Below are 23,699 nucleotides of genomic sequence, written 5' to 3' on the forward strand. Positions count from 1 at the left end.
TTCTGGGACGAAAGTGAATTTATAGAGCTGAGTTGGGGGGGGGGGGCAGGGCCACGTGGGCCCCACAAGCTTGCTAGCCGCCACCAGGGGTGGCGGCTACAAGGCTTGTGGCACACTGTCCCATCCCCTCCGGTGGATCTTTGCGCAGGTATTTTTCATATTTGCCAGAAATATTCTCCGTGAATTTTCAGGACGTTCCTAGAACTTTCATTTCTGCACAAAAACAACACCAAGGCAATTCTGCTGAAAACAACGTTAGTCCAGGTTAGTTCCATTCAAATCATGCAAATTAGAGTCCAAAACAAGGGCAAAAGAGTTTGGAAAAGTAGATACGATGGAGACATATCATACACATCAAAACTCAAGGAGGTTGGTATGAGATCCATATCAGAAGGTCATCTTTAAAGATCGACTTGATTCTGTGTTGAATGAGAGAGATATCATGCACAAATGCTGCTCTCCATCTATTAAACCTCGCCCTTTCATGCGTGAAGGCTTTTGCATTCCGAATAATCCAAATATTCCAACAAGCAAGGAATACGACTTCAGAGAAGAATTTTTTTGCAAAATCTCTCCCTGCATTGATGCTGGTTTCTCCCATGGTATTCCCTTGTGACCAATCAATCTGCAAATAATTCCAGACTCTGACACTGAAATTGCACTGGAAAAAGAGATGGTCTCTGGTTTCTCTTTCACTCAATGGGCAGAGAACACAGTGTACACCATCCTCCATGTGCCAATGCCTCCTTTCAACCATATCTTTGGTATTCGACCTATCCGTAATCAACATTCGTGCAAAGACCTTTATTTTCATGGTGCAACATGATCTCCAAATCCATGAGAGCAAACGATTAAAAGTAAGATTGGAGTGCAATCTCACATAAAATAACTTGGGCTTAAAGTGTTTGGAGGAATCCTTCCACCACCAAGAGTCCTTGAGATGTGCATCCCTTTCATGGGATCCCCTCAGGTTTTTCCAGTCCAAAAGGTCATGATAAGCTTGCTCAGATAAAGGCAGATGGAAAAGATCCACCAACTGTTGTATATTGAAGACTTCCTTGGTAGTCACCCATGGGTCTTTAACATAATAAAAGGGCCTAGGGAACCTTGATTCCAAAGTGGCAACATCATCACCAATTTCCAATGATCTGACCAGAAAAGGAGAGTGTCCCTAGCATTTATTGTAATCCAAGTTGAGGACCTGAACCGAGTCATAATTTTACAAATATCCTTCCACCAGAAAGAACCACAATCCCTAGTTGCTTGTGGGACTCTCTCATGATAGTACGTGTTCCAAATCAGTGACACCCAAGGAACATCTTTCTTGTTCATGAAGTGATTTGCATGCTTCAGCAGTAATGCCACATTCTGGATTCCAAGATTCATGATTCCAAGTCCTCCCTTAGCTTTTTTTCTACAAACCAAATCCCAGGCAGCCAGGGTGGAGCAGGTTCATCCTTATGTTTCCTGCAAAGGCACTGTCTCTGGATTTTTCCAACTGTTTAAGTATCCCATGGGGTATAGCTAAGCTAATTAGAAAGAACATTGGCATTGAGGACAATACTGAGTTTAAGAACTGCAATCTTTCACCTGAATTAAGGAAGGCAGAACTGGCAATCATTCTCCTTTCCATGCAGTCAACCAAAGGCATGAAGTCCATTGTTTTTAGTCTAGTAGTCCCAAGAGGAAGCCCTAAGTAAGTAAAAGGCATTTTGCCCACCTGACAAGCAAAAGCTTCAACAAGATCCTTGATGGCTTCATCATCCACATTGATGGGAATGATAAGGACTTATGATAGTTAACATCAAGCCCAGTAGACTGTGAAAAAACCCTGAGCATGTCTTTCAGAGCAAGTAATTGCACCTTATCAACTGGCAGAATGATGAGAGTATCATCAACATATTGAACAATAGGATAATCTAGGTCATGGCATGGAATTGGCATCTATAATACTCCTCTGACATGCATATCATTAACCACTGATTGTAAGAGATCAACAACAATCACAAACAATAGGGGGAAATAGGATCTCCTTGCCTGACCCCTTTCTTGCACAAAAACTTCCTACCAGGGACCCCATTGAGCAACACTGAAGAGGTACTAATAGATAAAAGCTGGATCATCCAAGAAATCCACTTTTCACTAAAATTCTTGAACCTCAAGACTTGCATGATTGCCTCATGCTCGAAAGAATCAAAAGCTTTTTGAAAATCTAACTTCAGAATTACAATGGGCCTCTTGGATTGATGACATTGATGCAAATATTCAAAAGCCTATCCAATGCAGTCTTGAATAGTTTTGGTCTTGACGAAACCATATTGGTTCTTATGGATGCACTCCATAATTAATTTTTGCAACCTATTTGCCAACATTTTTTAGAGAACTTCAAACCCATGCTAGTGAGGGAGATTGGTCTATAATCCCCAACCCCCTCAGGGACCAACTTTTTTGGCACTAAGGTAATGTATGAACCATTAATGTTTTCCAGAACAACACTACCATCATAAAAAGAGTGAGCTACTTCATAAAAGTCATCACATATGATATGCTGGCACTTCTTAAAGAAAAGACCATTGAATCCATCTGGACCAGGAGCCTTGTCAACGGGCATATGTTTGACAATGTCACCCATTTCCTCTTTCTCAAAGGGTTTGATTAACTCCTCAAGACCTTCAATGGGTGATAGCAAAGATGCCAGATCAAACCCCATTACAATGCCCCTGGACACTCCCATTCTGTTCTTAAAACAACTTCAGTTGACCCCATCCATTTGGGAATGCTCAGTGATGACACATCCATCTGACAATTTCAGACTAGCTATGGAGTTTCTTCTATGTCTTTTAGTGGCCATTGCTTGAAAGAACGTGGTATTCTCACCCCCCAAGTTTGATATATCTGATAGTGCATCTCTTCTTCCAATATAAGAATTGCAGATGGGGCAAATTTTCCACATGGAGTTTTACAATCATTCTAAAATTAAACTCATGCCTAAACAAAGGCCTAAGCTCCTCCAAATTATCCAAAAGAAGGATTACCTGGTTAGATTTGGCAACCAAACATTTAAGTTTGGAGACACCGATCTTCCACTTCTTAAGGTCCACTCTCATTCTCTTGAGCTTGTCATCAATTCTTGGAGTGATATGTACCTTTGCAGACCGTCTCTTCCATGATTGCTCCAGACACTGCATAAAACCATCCAACTCCAACCAATAATTGTCAAACCTGAAGATATTTGACTTTGGAATTAAGGTTTTGATTGTAATCATGCATGGTACATGATCTGAGGCACTCTTAGCTAATGGGAAAACTTCAGTCATTGGGTATGCAGAAATCCAATCAGAGGAAGTGAAGAACTAATCTAGCTTCTCTAGTAGTGGGTTGTCGTGCATATTTGACCAGGTAAATGACCTTCCCTTCAAGGGCAGTTCCAAAAGTCCTAGATGACCAAGTATTTCATTGAAAATGAACATATCATTTAAATCACCTCCAGGCAGATTTTTATTATCTATGGACCTGATAAAATTGAAATCATCAACCAAAAGCCACTGTTCTCCTAGTAGTATGTGCAGGTTGTAAAGCCAGCTCACAAACTAGTCCCTAGCTTCCCCTTGGAATGGTCCATAGACAAAAACAAGAGTACATTGCTCATTAAATTGTCTTAAAGTGAATTTAACCACCATAACAAACTGATTAACCTCCAACAAGGTTCCAGCAAAAACTGAAGAATTCTAGACCACAATAATCCCTCAGAGGATCCCACACAAGGAGAGAAAGCAAAGCAATCAAACTTCCTTGGGCAGAAATTTTTGATTTGCCTACTGTCAAAAGTAGAGCACTTAGTGTCCTACAAGCATGCAACAACACATTGAGTTTCTTCCATTTTCTACTTCACTGCCCTTTGCCTCGTGCCAAAATTAAGACCCCTAAGATTCCAGCATAGGACATTCCAATTTCTAGCTGAACTATTCATGAAACCTGACATCAAAAGATCATAAATCCTGCTCACATTCAATGTCACACGCACATTCACAAGTAGCACAAGTTTTCTAGATATTACATGAGACAAGAACCCCATGCATATACTACAACTATTACATAAAAAGCCAATTTAGAGGCTTGCCAAACCCAGAAAGAGATAAGGAGATTAAACATCAGAACTATTGCTCTTAGGAACCAATGGGGTCCGCCGTAAGCGCCTCCACAGTGAGCAACTGCTGATCAATTCCCAGCTCTGCATCAATCTCCTGGATTCTCCCAATTGGTGTTGCTGGTGGAGCTGTGTCAGGGACATCAGAATATCCCTTTCCTTCATGGGCTACAAATGGCCTGGACTTGGGCTTCTTCTTCTTGGGCTCACCAACAATTCCTAGAAGATGGGCTTGAAACCATCATGCCTGACAGAGCCCCTTGTGCAGCGTCTCACAGCAGTTTCAACAACTCGGGTTGGCGCCAAAGATTTTCTAGGCCTGCCAACCTTTCTAGGTACGGTGATAGGTGGAAGCTCTTGATTGTTTTCCATGGCAGGGAAAAGAGACAAAGAAACTGGTGCCTTAACCACTGGAATTGCCTCAGGCTGCTGCTCTACTTGGTGCTCCTGCTCTGTCCAAGTTAACAATGGAACTTTGTCCTCAAATGCCAGCTCCCAGGATCGTTTGGAAAAAACGACAGAAGAGATAGGCCAAACATGAACCGCTGGTGGTATTGGAAAAGCAGCTCGAGAATTTAGCATATTTTCAAAAGTACTTCTCCAGAGCATCTTAGGTGGCAGGGGGACCCCAAAGGGGGCCCTAACCTCCTGCATTTGTAGAGGTGCTTCAAACACCGGGAAATAAACCACCATTACCCAATTGCTACTATCATTTAGGTCCAAAGGTTGTGGCTCCATCACCTAACCTTGTTCCTCCAGAATAACCTAATCCCCTGCTGCATGATCAACCTGTTCTACTGCCTCCAGGTTAATATGATCATCTGTCTCCAAATCCACCAGATGCACATGCGGTTGTTGCTACGTCGATGATATGTCTCCAACGTATCTATATTTTTTGATGGTTTTATGCTATTATCTTGTCAAACTTTGGATGTTTTGCATGCCTTTTATTTATTTTTTGGGACTACCTTATTAACTCAGTGCAAAGTGCCAATTCCTGTTTTTTTGCATGTTTTTTACCCCTTTTAGAGGTGATTTTGAAACGGAGTCCAAACGGAAGAAAATCCCTGAAAAGATTTTTTCTGGAACGGAAGAAGATCGGAGAACTTGGGGGCCAAGCCATAGGAGCCCCAGGGGCCCCACAATCCCCCACCCCGCGGCCAGGGGGCGCGCCATATAGGCTTGTGGGCCCCTGGAGGTCCCCTGACCTATATCTTTCACCTATATAATCCCATAAATTCCAGAAAAAGTCAAGAGATCATCGCAATCGCTTTTCCGCCACCGCAAGCTTCTCTCTCCGCAAGATCCCATCTGGGGCACGTCCTGGTGCCCTGCCGAAGGGGGATTAGGACACGGAGGGCTTCTTCATCAACACCATGACCTCTCCGATGATGTGTGAGTAGTTCACCATAGACCTATGGGTCCATAGCTAGTAACTAGATGGCTTCTTCTCTCTCTTGGATCTTCAATACAAAGTTCTCCATGATCTTCATGGAGATCTATCCGATGTAATCTTCTTTTGCGGTGTGTTTGTCGAGATCCGATGAATTGTGGATTTATGATCAGATTATCTATGAATCTTATTTGAGTTTCTTCTGATCTCTCTTATGCATGATTTCATATCCTTGTAATTCTCTTCGAGTTGTGGGTTTTGTCTGGCCAACTAGATCTATGATTCTTGCAATGGGAGAAGTGCTTGGTTTTGGGTTCATACCGTGCGGTGACCTCACCAAGTGACAAAAGGGGTAGCGAGGCACGTATCGTGTTGTTGCCATCAAGGGTAAAAAGATGGGGTTTTCATCATTGGTTTGAGATTATCCCTCTACATCATGTCATCTTGCTTAAAGCGTTACTATGTTCGTCATGAGCTCAATACATTAGATGCATGCTGGATAGCGGTCGATGTGTGGAGTAATAGTAGTAGATGCAGAAAGTATCAGTCTATTTGTCTCGGACGTGATGCCTATATGCATGATCATTGCCTTAGATATCGTCATGACTTTGCGCGGTTCTATCAATTGCTCGACAGTAATTTGTTCACCCACCGTAATACTTGCTATTTTGAGAGAAGCCTCTAGTGAAAACTATGCCCCCCAGGGTATACTCCACACCATATTTTCAGCCTTACACTTTTTACTTCTTTGCACTTTCCGCCTTCAGATCTCATTTTGCAAACAATCTTGAAGGGATTGACAACCCCTTTGAAGCGTTGGGTGCAAGCTTGGTTCTCAAACAGAGGGAAATACTTACTGCTCCTGTACTACATCACCCTTTCCTATTCAAGGGAAAAACTGATGCAATCCAGAGAAGTAACAAGAAGAATTCCTACGCGCCAGGGAAGGACTTTTGTTGCCGCAGCAGAAGAATTTCTGGCGCCGTTGCCGGGGAGGATCAAGTCAAGAACTCATCCAAGTAAGTGTCGCAAACTCATCTCTTGCATTTACTTTCTTTGCCAGTTGCCTCTCGTTTTCCTCTTCCCCACTTCACCATTTTGCCTTTTTTTCGTTTGCCCTTTTCGTTCACCCTTTTCTCTCGCTTGCTTTCTGGTGCTTGTGTGCTATGTGCCTTTAATATGCTTGCACCTTCGCTTGCTAGAAATCTAGTGATATGGATCCTCATCCACTGGCTAATCTCTTTAAGAGATCCAATTATGTTAAACCAATTGCTAGTGAGTTGAGTGCACTTGACTTTCTCTATGGAGTTTTGCTTGATATGCGTGCATCTAAAAATCATGATGAAGAAATTTATGAAGTGATTCACGAGGGCTCCTTGAATGAAAAGCATGATTGCAATGGTTTCACTATAAATCCTATTAGTGTCAATCATGCTGAAAATATGCAAAACCCTAAGCTCGGGGCTGCTAGTTTTGCTATGTCCTCTACTTGTTGCAATGATCATGAATGGGGTGAAGATTTTTCTTACGATCTTGAAAATTTGTTTAAACCTCGTGATGAATATGATATTTGCAATATTATTGAAAGTGGGTTTGGAGAAGTCATGACTTTAGTTGATGATAATCCCACTATTTCTGAAGAACGTCAACTTTGCATGCATGTGGATCATGAAAAGAATATCCTATGGGATAGCTATATTGTTGAATTTGATTATGATCACACATGTAATTGCTATGAGAGAGGAAAATATTGTGGTAGAAACTTTCATGTTACCAAATTACCTCTCATTATGTTGAGATTGCTATTGTCTCTTTCTTCTTCCTTGCATATGGTAACTATTGGTTGTCTTGCCAATTTGTTTTCCTATAAAATTCCTATGCATAGGAAGTATGTTAGACTTATATGTGATTTTCACATGCTTTATGATGCTCTCGTTGTGCTTCAATTCTTGTCTTTTGTGTGAGCATCATTGAATTACCGATGCCTAGCTAAGGGCGTTAAACAATAGCGCTTGTTGGGAGGCAACCCAATGAATTTATATTTTTCTTTCTGTTTTGTTGCGTCCGCACTTTCATAATTCTGTTGTGATTGTGTTTTTTGTGTTTCTTTTTGTGTTTGAGCCAAGCAAAGCCTTTATGACTAGTCTTGGTAATGGTTGTTTAATCTTGCTGGAAAAAGACAGAAACTTTTCACGCACGAGATGATTTTTCATTTTTATTCATAAATAGCTTTTGAGTTGATTCTTTTTGCTGCTGGTTGATATGCCTTTTTCCCAGGCAGTCGTAATTTTTCAGAATTTTGAGGTACCAGAAGTATACGAAGTATACAGATTGCTACACACTGGTCAGTTTTTGACAGATTCTGTTTTTTTTTGAGTTGGTTGCTTGTTTTGATGAAACTATGGTTAGTATCGGGGGGTACTAGCCACAGAAAAGTGAGAATACAGTAGTCCAACACCAATATAGATGGAATTCAAGTTTTCTATAGTACCAAAAGAAGTGGTAGTTTGTTTTCTTGTGCTAATGTTATCACGAGTTTCTGTTTAAGTTTTGTGTTGTGAAGTTTTCAAGTTTTGGGTGATGTTCTCATGGACAAAGAGATAAGGAGTGGAAAGAGGTCAAGCTTGGGGATGCCCAAGGCATACCAAGCCAAATTCAAGGACACCAAAAAGCCTAAGCTTGGGGATGCCCCGGGAAGGCATCCCCTCTTTCGTCTTCAATCCATCGGTAACATTACTTGGAGCTATATTTTTATTCACCACATGATATGTGTTTTTGCTTGGAGCGTCTTGTATTGTAGGAGTCTTTTCCTTTTGTTGTGTCACAATCATCCTTGCTGCACACCTTTTTGAGAAAGAGAGACATGCACTCATCGTGATTTTGCTAGAATCCTCATAGTGCTTCACTTATATCTTTTGAGCTAGATACTTTTGTTCTAGTTCTTCACTTATATCTTTTGAGCTAGATACTTTTGCTCTAGTGCTTCACTTATATCTTTTGAGCTAGATACTTTTGCTCTCGTGCTTCACTTATATCTTTTAGAGCACGGCGATGCGTGATTGGGTAGTTGGCTTATGCTATGAAATTAGTCCCAAATGTGCTAGGTACCCAAAGAGGATGCAAAAACCTCCATCTTCATGTGCATTGAGTAGAAAGAGAAGTTTCGATTCCTCTCAATTAGTTTTGAGACATGGATTCGGTAATATTGAGAGCTATGTTAGTAGGGTGTTGTGAATCTAGAAATACCTGTGTTGGAGTTAGTGATTCTCGTAGCATGCACATATGGTGAACCGCTATGTTAGGAAGTCGGAGCATAATTGATCTATTGATTGTCATCCTTTGTGTTGAGGTCGGGATAGCGCGATGGTTTACACCTACCAACCCTTCCCCTCGGAGTATGCGTTTAGCACTTTGTTTCGATTACTAATAAAAACTTTCGCAACAAGTATGTGAGTTCTTCATGACTAATGTGAGCCCATGGTATAGATGCACTTTCACCTTCCACCATTGCTAGCCTCTCTAGTGCCGCACAATTTTCGCCGGTGCACAAACCCAACAAATTCTTTCCTCAAAACAGCCACCATACCTACCTACAATGGCATTTGCATAGCCATTCTGGGATATATTACCATGCAACTACCACCGTTCCGTCACATGACTTGTGCTGTCACTCTCATATTGCATTGCAAGATCGTAAGATAGCTAGCGAGATGTTTCAACGTCATACACCATGCTAGATCGTTGCACATCCCGGTACACTGCCGGAGGCATTTCCTATGGAGTCATCATCATTGTGATCTTTGAGCTGTGAGTAAATAAAAGTGTGATGATCATCATTGTTAGAGCATTGTCCCATGTGAGAAAATAAAAAAAAGAGGCCAAAGAGCCCAAAAAAAGAGAGAAAAGAAAAGAAAAGGAAAAAGAGGCCTAAGAGCCCAATAAAAGGAATGATAGAAAAACAGAGAAGGGACAATGCTACTATCTTTTTCCACACTTGTGCTTCATGATAGCACCATGTTCTTCATGATTGAGAGCTTCTTGCTTTGTCACTACCATATGCTAGTGGGAATCTTTGTTTTATAACTTGGCTTGTATATTCCAATGATGGGCTTCCTCAAAATTGCCCTAGGTCTTCGTGAGCAAGCAAGTTGGATGCACACCCACTAGTTTTCCTCTTGAGCGTTCACATACTTATAGCTCTAGTTTATCTCTTGTATGGCAATCCCTACTCGTTCACATTGATATATATTAATGGGCATCTTCATAGCTTATTGATACGCCGAGTCAGTGTGACCATCTCCTCCTTTTGTCTCACAACCACCACCACACTCTATTCCACCTATAGTGCTATATCCATGGCTCACGCTCATGTACTACGTGATAGTTATTAAAAGTTTGTGAAAGTAAGAGTGCAAAAACAATTACTTGGCCAATACCGTGGTTGTGCACGATTTACATTAGTGGTGTGAGGATGATTGAGCATAGCCAGACTATATGATTTTGTAGGGATAACTTTCTTTAGCCTTGTTATTTTGAAAGTTCATGATTACCTTGCTAGTTTGCTTGAAGTATTATTGTTTTCATGTCAATAGCAAACTATTGTTTTGAATCTTACGGATCTGAACATTCATGTCACACGAAAGAAGTTGCAAAGGACAACTATGCTAGGTAGCATTCCACATCAAAAATTCAGTCTTTATCACTTCCCTACTCGAGGATGAGCAGGAGTGAAGCTTGGGGATGCTTGATACGTCTCCAACGTTTCTATAATTTTTGATGGTTTCATGCTACTATCTTGTCAAACTTTGGATGTTTTGTATGCCTTATATATATATTTTTTTGTGACTAACTTATTAACTCAGCGCCAAGTGACAGTTCCTGTTTTTCCATGTTTTTGACCCCTTTCAGAGGAGGATTTTAAACGGAGTTCAAACGGAACGAAACTGCCAAATAGATTTTTTTCCAAAACAGACAAAGATCGGGAAGCTTTAGAATCAGGGCAGGGGATCACCAGGGAACCCACAATCCCCCTAGCCGTGGCCAGGGGGGCCCGCACCTCCCAGGCTTGTGGGCTCCCTGGGCCTCCTCTGCCCTAGGTCTTTCGCCTATAAATTCCCTAAAATCCCAGAAAAAATCAAGAGATCATCGAAAGTACTTTTCCGCCGCCGCAAGCTTCTATCTCCGCAAGATCCCATCTGGGGCACGTTCTGGTGCCCTTCCGGAGGGGGGATTCAGATACAGAGGGCTTCTTCATCAACACCATGACTCTCCGATGATGCGTGAGTAGTTCACCATAGACCTAGGGTCCATAGCTAGTAGCTAGATGGCTTCTTCTCTCTCTTGGATCTTCAATACAAATTTCTCCATGATCTTCATGGAGATCTATCCGATCTAATCTTATTTTACGGTGTGTTTGTCGAGATCCGATGAATTGTGGATTTATGATCAGATTATCTATAAATCTTATTTGAGTTTCTTCTGATCTCTCTTATGCATGATTTCATATCCTTGTAATTCTCTTTGAGTTGTGGGTTTTGTGTGGCCAACTAGACCTATGATTCTTGCAATGGAAGAAGTGCTTGGTTTTGGGTTCATACCGTGCAGTGACCTCACCCAGTGACAGAAGGGGTAGCGAGGCACGCATCGTGTTGTTGCCATCAAGGGTAAAAAGATGGGGTTTTCATCATTGGTTTGAGATTATCCCTCTACACGATGTCATCTTGCTTAAGGCGTTACTCTGTTCGTCATGAACTCAATACACTAGATACATGCTGGATAGCGGTCGATGTGTGGAGTAATAGTAGTAGATGCAGAAAGTATCGGTCTACTTGTCTCAGACGTGATGCCTATATGTATGATCATTGCCTTAGATATCATCATGACTTTGCGCGGTTCTATATATTAATTGCTCGACAGTAATTTGTTCACCCACCATAATATTTGCTATTTTGAGAGAAGCCTCTAGTGAACACTATGGCCCCCGGGTCTACTCCACACCTTATTTCCAGCCTTACACTTTTTCTTCGTTTCACTTTCCGCCTTCACATCTCACTTTGCAATCAATCTTGAAGGGATTGACAACCCCTTTATAGGATTGGGTTCCCACCATAGGGGTGGCGGCAGCCCCATCTGGCACCCGGAGGTGGCGGCCAGGTGGGCATGGGCCCCCTCCTGCGCTAGGGTTGCCCCTTCCCTCCTTTCCCACGCCTTGAGCTGGGTGGGAGGCGCACCAGCCCACCAAGGGGTTGGTTCCCTCCCACACTTGGCCCATGTAGCCTCCCGGGGCTGGTGGTCCCTCCCGGTGGACCCCCGGAACCCTTCCAGTGGTCCCAGTACGTTATCGGTGACGCCCGAAACATTTCCGGTGTCCAAAATCTCACTTACTGTATATAATTCTTTACATCCGGACCATTTCGGAGCTCCTCGTGACGTCCGGGATCTCATCCAGGACTCCGAACAACCTTCGGTAACCAAGTACACTATTTCCCTATAACCCTAGCGTCATCGAACCTTAAGTGTGTAGACCCTACGGGTTTGGGAGACGTCCAGACATGACCGAGACAGCTCTCCAGCCAATAACCAATAGCGGGGTCTGGATATCCATGTTGGTTCCCACATGTTCCACGATGATCTAATTGGATGAACCACGATGTCAAGGATTCAATCAATCCCGTATGCTATTCCCTTTGTCTATTGGTATGATACTTGCCCGAGATTCGACCGTCGGTATCCCTATACCTTGTTCAATCTCGTTACTGGGAAGTATCTTTACGCGTTCCGTAGCACATCATCCCATGACTAACTCCTTAGTCACATTGAACTCATTATGATGATGTTCTACCGAGTGGGTCCAGAGATACCTCTCCGTCACACGGAGTGACAAATCCCGGTCTCGATTCGTACCAATTCAACAGACACTTTCGGAGATACCCGTAGTGCATCTTTATAGTCACCCAGTTACATTGTGCCGTTTGATACACCCAAATCACTTCTACGGTATCCGGGAGTTGCACAATCTCACGGTCCAAGGAAATGATACTTGACATTATAAAAGCTTTAGCAGACGAACAACACGATCTAGTGCTATGCTTAGGATTGAGTCTTGTCCATCACAACATTCTCCCAATGATGTGATCCCGTTATCAACGACATCCAATGTCCATGATCAGGGAACCATGATCATCTATTGATCAACGAGCTAGCCAACTAGAGGCTTACTAGGGACATATTGTGATCTATATATTCACACATGTATTACTGTTTCCGGTTAATACAATTATAGCATGAACAATAGACAATTATCATGAACAAGGAAATATAATAATAACTACTTTATTATTGCCTCTAGGGCATATTTCCAACACTCTCCCACTTGCATTATAGTCAATAATCTAGTTACATTGTGATGAATCGAACACCCATAGAATTCTGGTGTTAATCATGTTTTGCTCGTGGAAGAGGTTTAGTTAACGGGTCTGCAATATTCAGATCTGTGTGTACTTTACAAATATCTATTTCTCCTTTCTGGACGTAGTCCTGGATGGAGTTGTAGCAGCGTTTGATGTGCTTGGTCTTCCTGTGAAATCTGGGCTCCTTGGTTATCGCAATAGCTCTAGTGTTGCCATAGAAGAGTGTCATCGAGCCTGATGCACTTGGAATCACTCCAAGGTCAGTGATGAACTCCTTCATCCAGATCCCTTCTTGAGCTCCTTCCGAAGTAGCTATGTACTCCGCTTCACATGTAGATGCTGCAACGACGTCTTGCTTGCAGCTGCACCAGCCGACTGCCCCAACATTGAAAACATACATGTATCCGGTTTGTGACTTGGAGTCATCCGAATCTGTGTTGAAGCTAGCATCGACGTAACCCTTTACGACGATCTCTTCGTCACCTCCATAAACGAGAAACATATCCTTAGTCCTTTTTACGTACTTAAGGATATTCTTGACCGCTGTCTAGTGTTCCATACCGGGATCACTTTGGTACCTCCCTACCAAACTTATGGCAAGGTTCACACACTACAAGGAATATGCTAATACACGACGCTATTTTTTCGTCGCTACATCGTCACGGTTTTTAATTTACGACGATCTCACGACGAAAAATCAAGCGTCGAAAACGGAGCGTCAGAAATGAACAGCACCGACGTTTTGATCAAAATCGTCGTAACTTTTACGACAATTCCTGGGTCGTCGTAACCTTTACGACGATCCTAAGTCGTCATTGGCAATCAAACCCAATCCTACGTGGCAGTCCTACGTGGCAAAATTACGACGAAATCAAAACGTCATGGTTGAAATCAGCCCAACCCATTTGATCAGATGGGCTGGTCCAGTTCGGTGCTTTACGTGGGCCGAGCCCATTAAAATAGCCCATTGTGTAATTTTTTTCCTATGGTTTGATTACCTACACGGGCCTGGGCCAACAATTCGGCCTTTTTAATTTCTAAACTATAGCCTTTTACTATCCATTTCTTTTTTGGGCCTCAACCTTTTTTACGCATTTCTATTTATATTTCAGCTTAATTGCTGCCAATAGATTCAGTTCCTCTTTTCAAAGCCCAAATAAATTTTGTTCAATAGACATTTCGACCAATTCTAGATTTTGCCCATGCCTATTTTTAACAAATAAAATTTATATCATCAACATAAAACCAGCCCAGATTCAATGCCAACGTATTTTCCAATTATGATAGTATTATAAGAATATGTACATAACTCCCAGCATTTGAATTTTGTTTGCATGCAAATATACATCAAATTCTCAGCAAAATCAACACTACATCCAAATTCCAAGAAAATTCAGCATTAGAAGAATGTGCATGCATGCCTAGATCATGCATGCCTTGCTTTCTTCTTACTTCTTCGTCATAGTGCTCGCGATGAAACATGAATGAAGGCCATCATCTGAATGTTATAAAATAGAATGATTAGAAACAAAAGAAAAGTACATCTGACAACATGTTAAGTTGGATGAAGTCTGTACACAAATAAAAATAGAAGAACAAAGACGATGCATAGTTATCGGTGATACTAGTGATTGCGAACAATCTGTAAATACATTTTATTAGTGACAAACATCATCATAAAGATAACAATGGGGATACATGTATGCACCAAAATGAGAAGTTATTTTGTATTTGAGAAACAGAAAATGGTTCAACATTGCAAACCTTGTTGTTCTACAACGTTTGGAATTAAGTTGCTCATTAGAATGTTCAGTTTCTCCATATAACGTGGGTTTATTTTCAGATAAATTGACGCAAGTATTTTTCTAGTAATTGTAGTTGAAATCAATCGCATGTTCCAAAATGCTGTTAGGCTACAATACGACGGAGAAATCAACAGAATGGAATAAATTATGGGGACCAACTCATATAACACAAATTAGTTAAAAACTTTAAAATGCTACATATATGGGATTCTGTTGTTCCTTTTCACCACTACAGGTGACTAGCAATGTTGGCAGTTGGTAGGGCAAATTATTTATTTTTTCAGCGGTCGTTTAAGAATTTTTTGCAGTTTTCAATCAAAATATTTAAGACTTTCTGAGCTTGCATTGCTGTTTGCTATGCCTGGAGCTACAAGAAACAATGGATGAATGGAAAGAGTGGACCTGCAAAGTAGTATCTGGAATGTGTCTGCACTATGAACTGATAGGTAGACTTGTGGCTGCTCATAAAGTGATGCCCCCAATGTTCAGTCACCTGACAGTAAGCAGCTATTTAATACGAAGATGCCAATATACATGTTACTCCATCAAATTACACACCTCAGGTTCAGGAAACATACTTGCCTAATAAGGTGGATTTCAACCAGTTTTTGTCAATCTAATAAAGCTCGCATGGTAATCAGAATTGTAACAGACAATTAAAACATAAACTTGTCATTAACTGGTACTTGGCCAAATACAGTAGTTTCCTAAATCATGAACTAGTTACTAACTATATTTAGCTAAATACAGTATGTTCTTGAGAAGGCTAGTCGTGAATAACACATATAGTCCAAAATCAATTGCGTGTAGAGGTGAACTTATCTTCTTATTTGAATGTAAGAAGTTCTCTAGTTTAAGGTCCCGATGGATGACACCATTTTTATGGCACATCTGTCACAGTATAATAGCAAGAATACATGTCAGATATCATAAAACTATCCAATATTGGAAGAAACACTGGTGGAACAAAAAGATGGACTCAAGTTAAAAATAAATGATGGAAGACTAAAAAGTTTTCAATGACATGACAAATTACACAATACTCAGAGAAGCATGTACATATTTTGTACCTCTAGAGTTCAACATGGCAATGATGTAGGACAGTAAGGCAATAGACTGGAACTCAGATTGTTGTACACAAATATATTATCAGTCCAAACTGGACCTAAACAGGTAGTTATATACTTATATGTACATAGCACATCATTTTCAGCTATGTATTACTGATAATAAATTGGAATTCTGATGCCGCCATTCATGTGTGATGGACTAAAAATGCCCCTTGTCTTTCTTTGTCTAAAATTATATATATACTCTGTATGCTAGTTACCTTAATAAAGAAACAAGAATACAAGATAGCCAATGAAATTAAGAATCATTCTTTAGCAGCAGATCAAACAAAAAATTTAATGCTCCTTGAATTCGTAAGTCCTAAACTAACTCCTAAGCTCGAGAATGTGCAAATGCTTCTATAAAAGCTTCAGACCACCAGTAACATCGTAAACCATGTATGTCGGCACTCCTAACAGCTATTGGATGTCTAAACTGAACTACTGCGTCCCTAAACCTGGAATCATATAGATAGATGGGTTGTTGAAGTTTCATATAGATTTTTGTGCCTACAGATTACACACCTCAATCGCGTAGTATTTCTCAAAGAAATACTGTATCTGGCAAGTGCTGATACTGAACAAAGATACTGATGATATTCAGTTTTGGCTCCTGAGAATCTCAAAATAAGATTAACAGCGATGCGGGCACCAGGACCCAAGACACCAAAATTATGTACCCTTGAATGAACACAGAACAAGTTAGAAGCAAGTCAAGCAGCATTCGACCCTACCACGATAAATGTGACAAAATATCCACATGTTGTCATGCAAATCTTGCACGATAAGCTCCTGGTTAGGAGGCTGCATCGAGTAATCCTACAAGTACCAAGGACATAACATATGTATGAGCTGAAGCACTCACAAAGAGTAACCAAGTAGATAAAAGAAAATGTGGACAAGATGCTGATATATACCAGCTGTGGAACAGCTTCCCTGCGGCTCTTCGAGGCACCGAGCACCCGCCGTGCGTGCTCATATCGCTCGCGGTCAAGTTCTTGCAGAAATACTCGGTCGGGTGCTTACTCTTGGCATAGCTGCCGAGAGACTGGATCGGGAACACATCGGTTTCCTGAAATTCACAGAATCTTCGAATCAGATGACAGTTTTATTACACTTTCAGTGAACAATGTAGAATAATTCAGCTCAGCTTGAACTGAACTTTTTCACCAAGTTCCATTTCTTGACAGTACTTACAGAGTTTACTGGTTGCAGCGTCATCTGTGCATACACCTCATCAGTATCCTTGTCAGCCTGTGCAAACCCCAAACAAGAAATCCAGCATTTATCACGGATAATGTTAATGCATAAGGCCACTAACTCCTAATCCATCTGTAGATGAACTGTCTGCGCTTACATGCATGGTGATTTTGTGGACTTGGCACAGCAGCTGCGACGGCAGGCTCGGGTAGTTGGGGATGTGGGAGTTGGGAGTCTTCTTGGTTGGTGGTGGCCGCGACCTGCCAGATCAAGAAAAACCTCAGCAATCCATGCATGAAGTCAAGTGAAGTGATCTAAACCAGATAAACGGAGCAGGAATGTTGGTGCGGTAGAAGGATGCAGACGGGGACCTGCTCGCTGTGGCCCTGTGGGAAGTAGTTGACGAGGCTCCCGCGCTGGGTCAGGCAGACGAGCGGGCCGGTGCAGGCGTGCCAGAGCTCCGAGTTGATCACCTTCTTGGCTCCCTACGCCTCCCACTGCTCCTTGGCCTGGTTGAGGCGGTGGCGGCAATGCTTGGCCCCGGACGGGTCGTCGTGGTCTTCATACACATTAGAATCACTACTCATCAAGCACGACTATAAAACTAACAGAAACTTAGCTGGACTCATCAAATAAGCTGATGTACGGACCAAGCATTAACTTGTGTGTAGTTCTACACACCTATACGTCTCATAGAAAAGATTCTGACCGAATGTACTAACATGGGTGCAGCCAAGGGTAAACCATCGGTGGACATATGATGAGTTCAGCATATGCTTATGTTAGCAACATGATACACTTAGCCTATTCTTCATTTTTTCGTTATAGAATTAAACATTGACGGCGTGCACGTGCTCAGAATGTCATGCCTTTTAGGATTCACATACTTCCTTTTGCTTTTAGCTTTGCGTACCACACTCACAGTTTACAAACCCACTTTTGCTGCATGTATCAATATTCAGACTGCTTACGAAATCACTGATTTTCAAAGATGGAATACTTGATAAAATGTTTATTCATCAACTGCTAGGAGTGATACATTGAGAATTCTCACATAAAAATATTAGATATATACTGATCAGTTCAGATTTCAGCCACTACTTCCAGATTTTTTAAGCACTGAAAATCGGCATACCTTCGCATCCACCTAGGATCTTTAGGGTCCATCCCGCCCACCAACTGCTTCGACGCCGGCGGTGAACCCTGCTATCCAACATCCACCGTGCCATCCAACGGACAGATCTTGCCATCCACGCTTAATGCCAGCATTAGCAACTGTTGATGACCGGATACCGTTGCGTGGACTTGATAATGTACGGGCTGACTAAGGATATCAAACCGTTGTCCTGGGTGTACATGGCTGCTGCTAGCTCCTCCATTCCTAGCCTTGTTTTTCACAACTTTGATTATGCATTGCAGCTGCTCACACAAACTACTCCGTGCAAGTGTTTTTTACAGTAATAAATTTGGTTAAGATGAAATGGGACAGATTTTTGCACATAATTAAGGTGGAATGTGTGTACAAGTTTTAACTAGCTTTAACAACAACACCAACCCTTTTCTTTGGCCAAAGCAACATGTTCAGGTTTTTGAAACTGAAGCAGCATGTTACTACATCAGCTTTGACAAACAGAAATGGTATGATGAGTGTAGGTGAAGAAACTTAAATCGCCAAAAAGAAAACTATTTCAGACACTAACTAGAACAGAACAAAAATCATTATTGGGTGCATCTACACCATAACCAGGGCAACAATAAAGACATGCGAGCACCTTACAACTGAAACCTAAAAGTTGGCATGCCACATAGCAATCTACAAACCATAACCTCTGTAGTACATGTATCTTCTATAGCGGGAGTGAAGCAACCGAATCACAAAACATGAGAAAATATCTAATAAAACATAACAACCGAATTGGTACTTAGATGAATGACATGAAGTCATCTAATAATGACACCCATGCGCATCAGTAAAATGAGAGAGAGAGTAAAAATGATGTTAGATAGTCAAGAGTTTGTGTTATGTGAGATAGTGTAGAAAACACTGATGTTCTGAAATGCACGGCTTCCAGGTTACTAAATTATATGGAAAAGTATCTTTTCACACAACCGAACACAAAAGAAAAAGAGGAGAACGGGCCAAAGCAAAGAACCTCCATTTCTTATTTACATGTTCACTAAATAACAACAAAATTTCACCTTGTGTTCTCACCATCACAATAGAATAATCCGAATGGGAGCAGTGCACATATCATAATATAGATGGCATGATTACATGAGACTATGAGAGACCACCTTTATTCAGCAACCATATGCTACGAGGTGGCACTGGGAGAAGCGGATTCAGCTTGTGGCAATACACAAATAGTTTTGCAAGGTATCTAGAAAGAGAGGAGCATACTCATCATCTGTTCTAGAATAAGAATTCAGAAATGATTACTCGTTGATTGGGCTTTTTGGGTGTTCACTGGTTCTGTGGAATATAGTAAATTTTATGTAAGCTCCTTTCATTATATTAATAAGTTTCAGAAAAAAAACTCCTATACTAATATCCTAAAAATATGCACAGTTGCAATATAACTACTTTGCATGGTTTACTTTATTTAGCAAATAAATCAGAAGAGAACATTGGGAGTAGACGAGTAGTGAATGTTCAATCTGAGTAAATCTAAGATCCTGGTTTCCTATATTTACCAAATAAATTATCTAGCGAACAATTGGTGTAGGCAATGTTCAATATGAGTAAGTAAAGCTAAGATTGAGTTACCGAGAGTACAGGTAATCTTCAATGCAACCAGCAAACCCAACACTCACAATTTTCAAGTAATTTCAAGATTAAAATAGTCACCTAGACCATGATTCTAAGCAATTCCATGACTTCAACAATCAGTAGACCGAGACAAGGGAACTCACCTCACCTAACCTCCTGGCGTCGCACTTGCTTGATGCCCTCGCGCAGCCGTTGCTTGAAGCCCTCGTATGGATGCTGATGGATGCCCCCGCACCACCGCTGATTTCTGTCAAGTGGCTACAAAATTGTTCCTGCGCCGCCGCCGTCGGTTGCCCTAGGCCCTAGTCCAGCTGCGGTTGATTCGTCTCGTGGGCGTCGCGGCTAGTTACCCTCGTGTCGTCGGACGGCCGATCCCCCTACCATCCATCATCCCAGATCCATCCCCAAATTAATCGCAGCACACATCAAACCCCGGGATCGTCCAGATCGGGGAGCTAACCACAGGCATGGGGCACGACACTTGAGAGAGGGGATCTCACCTGAGAGGGCCCTCGTTCCTCGATCCGGGCCGCTGCTGTCGGCCGTCGACTTCGCGGACAGTGGCGAGCTGGGGTCGTCGAGTCGACAACGGCGAGGCGAGGAGAAGGCAGGGCAGGGACGGGGCCGCGCGGGGAAGAGAGGAAGGATTGGGCGGTTCGGATGGTGGAGGAGCTGCACGGGGCGGAGAGCGGCCGGCGGGCGGGCGGGAGGGCGGAGCTCCGGTGGGGGAGAAGAGGAACAGGGCCATGGACAGGGCGGGGGAGTGGGGAGAGGAAAAGGAACCAGATGAGTTGGACATGGAGACGACCCACCTCTCACTGGACGACGGAGGAAAAAGGCGCGGGGGTTGGGCGAAAACTTTGGCCGCGCGCGCGGCGTGCCGGTTTGGCGTGTGGAATTTGAGCAAAGTTTTGGGAGGAAAATTTTCCTTCTTTTTGATAAGAATTAGAGGGAAGTTTTGATAGTTATTTTTTAATAGTTTTTAGGGAAATGATGCTAATCATCCGGCGGATCGGACATTTTCCATCCGCCACCTCGTGCGCACGACACGTGTCCCGTGCGCTCGGCCGCAACTATGAAGTCAATGGTGGGCGGTGCCGGTGAGAATCTAGATTGCAACATCGTTATTTTTTTTCCTGAAACATTACATGTGTTGCAAAACTTATTTCCGCAACAACACATGTGTTGCAAAAAAGAGAAAATTGGGAAAAAAATCTTCAATTTGACTTTTGTTGCAAAAAAATTATCTACTATAGCAGAAAAGAAAATCTATAACAAACACTCAGTTGCAAAATATTTATGTAACAAGACTTTTGTGTAGAGAAAGAATTCTACATATGTTTCCGCAACACGATCTTTTGCTGTGGAAGATATTATATAACAAGGAAAACTCTTCCCATCAGCCGGTCGATTTCTACGAACGCATAGTACAAGTAGGGCGTAATGACGAGTTTCTGCAACTTCGTGTCTGTTTCAAAAGACTCGTCAGTCATTTTTTAACCTGTCAGCCGGACGATGTAGCAGCGTGCTTGTTTCCGCAACTGAAGCATTGTTTCAGGATTTTGTGTGGTGGACGGATGCGACCGAGCTGGTGATCGAACGGTGCATGCATATGCATCGGACGATGCGTAGCAGTCCCCTAGTTTTTATGCAAAATATTATAATCTTAAAATGTGGGCCTTTTTAGCAGATCACAAACCAGCCCATTAGCAAGCATGGAGGATAAAATACCAGCCTAATATAAAAGTAAGTTGAAAAAAATAGCCCAACAGAAAAGTGGTATAAAAACAGTTCAATACATGGATGAGGTGGGATAGAATGGACCCACGAGTGACATGTCAACATAGTTAGAACATGTTACGACATTTTTATAATCGTCGTAGAAGTTATGGCGATCTCATCTTATGCGGTTACGACGTTTTTGACTCACATCATCGTAATTTATATGTAGATTTGATCCCCTCAAACGGTTTACGACAATCTCGAATGAAATCGTCATAGATTTATGACGAATTCATCAACGACATCTTAAATAACGTCATGTATAAGCATATTTCTTGTAGTGACATCAGGTCTGGTACACGGCATGGCATACATAAGAGAACCTACGGCTGAAGCGTAGGGGATGGTACTCATCTTCTCTTTTTCTTCTATCGTGGTCGGGCATTGAGTCTTACTTAATCTCATACCTTGCAATATAGGAAAGAACCCCTTCTTTGACTTATCCATATTGAACTTCTTCCATATCTTGTCAAGCTATGTACTTTGTGAAAGACCTATGAGGCGTCTTGATCTACTTCTATGGATCTTGATGCCTAATATGTATGCAGCTTCTCCAAGGTCCTTCATTGAAAAACTTTTTTTCAAGTAGGCCTTTATGCTCTCCAATAATTCTATATCATTTCCCATCAACAATATGTCATCCACATATAGTACGAGAAATGCTACAGAGCTCCCAGTCACTTTCTTGAAATACAGGGTTCTCCATAAACCTGTATAAACCCAAACACTTTAATCACCTCATTAAAGCAAATGTTCCAACTCCGAGATGCTTGCACCAGCCCATAGATGGAGCGCTGGAGCTTGCATACTTTGTTAGCACTCTTAGGATCGACAAAACCTTCTGGTTGCATCATATACAACTCTTCTTTAAGATATCTATTAAGGAATGATGTTTTGACGTCCATTTGCCAAATTTCATAATCATGAAATGCGACAATTGCTAACATGATTCCGACTGACTTCAGCTTTGCTACGGGAGAGAAAGTCTCATCATAGTCAATTCCTTGAATTTGTCGAAAACCCTTTGCGACAAGTCGAGCTTTATAGACGTTCACATTACCGTCTACGTCGGTCTTCTTCTTAAAGATCCATTTATTTTCTATGCCTCGCCGATCATCGGACAAGTCCACCAAAGTCCATACTTTGTTCTCATACATTGATCCTATCTTGGATTTCATGGCCTCAAGCCATTTGTTGGAATCCAGGCCCACCATCACTTCTTCATAGTTCGAAGGTTCACTATTGTCTAACAACATGATTTCCTTGACAGGGTTGCCGTGCCACTCTGGTGCGGAGCGTGCCCTTGTCGACCTTTGAGGTTCAATAGCAACTTCATATGAAGTGTCGTGATCATCATCATTAACTTGATCTCTAGCCGGTGCAGGCGCCTCAGAAACATTTTCTTGCAGTGCGCTACTCTCCGATTCGAGAGGAGGTACGATTACCTCATCAAGTTCTATTTTCCTCCCACTTACTTCTTTCGAAAGAAACTCTTTCTCTAGAAAGGATCCGTTCTTAGCAACAAAGACTTTGCCTTCGGATCTAAGGTTGAAGGTATGCCCAATAGTTTCCTTAGATTATCCTATGAAGACGCATTTCTACGCTTTGGGTTCAAGCTTTTCTGGTTGAAGTTTCTTCACATAAGCATCGCAGCCCCAAACTTTCAGAAACGACAGCTTAGGTTTCTTTCCAAACCATAATTCATACGATGTCGTCTCAAGGATTTAGGTGGTGCCCTATTTAAAGTGAATGCCGTGGTTTCCAATGCATATCCCCAAAATGATAGCGGTAAGTCGGTAAGAGACATCATAGATTGCACCATATCTAATAAAGTGTGATTACGACGTTCAGACACACCGTTACGCTCCGGTGTGCCAGGCGGCATGAGTTGTGACACATTTCCACATTTCCGTAGGTGTGTGCCAAATTCATGACTCAAATATTCTCCTTCATGATCGGATCGTAGAAACTTTATTTTCTTGTTGCGTTGATTTTCCACCTCACTCTGAATTTCCTTGAACTTTTCAAAGGTTTCATATTTGTGCTTCATTAAGTGAGGGTGAGAACATAACGATAGCCATCGC

General features: G+C 41.9%; 1 long non-coding RNA gene and 1 pseudogene across 1 annotated transcript; both read right to left on the bottom strand.

Annotated features, from left to right (window-relative positions):
- Positions 1-14,235: 14,235 nt before the first annotated feature.
- On the bottom strand, positions 14,236-15,393 carry LOC123410868. Its single transcript, XR_006613122.1, has 2 exons — positions 15,157-15,393; positions 14,236-14,447 (listed from the first exon to the last, which is right to left on the bottom strand). It is a non-coding gene; the product is annotated as an uncharacterized LOC123410868 (long non-coding RNA).
- Positions 15,394-16,565: 1,172 nt separating this feature from the next.
- Positions 16,566-17,526, bottom strand: LOC123410856 (annotated as a pseudogene).
- Between the last annotated feature and the right edge of the window lie 6,173 nt (positions 17,527-23,699).

The sequence above is a fragment of the Hordeum vulgare genome, chromosome 1H (assembly GCF_904849725.1).
Source record: "Hordeum vulgare subsp. vulgare chromosome 1H, MorexV3_pseudomolecules_assembly, whole genome shotgun sequence".
Taxonomy (NCBI): Eukaryota; Viridiplantae; Streptophyta; class Magnoliopsida; order Poales; family Poaceae; genus Hordeum; species Hordeum vulgare.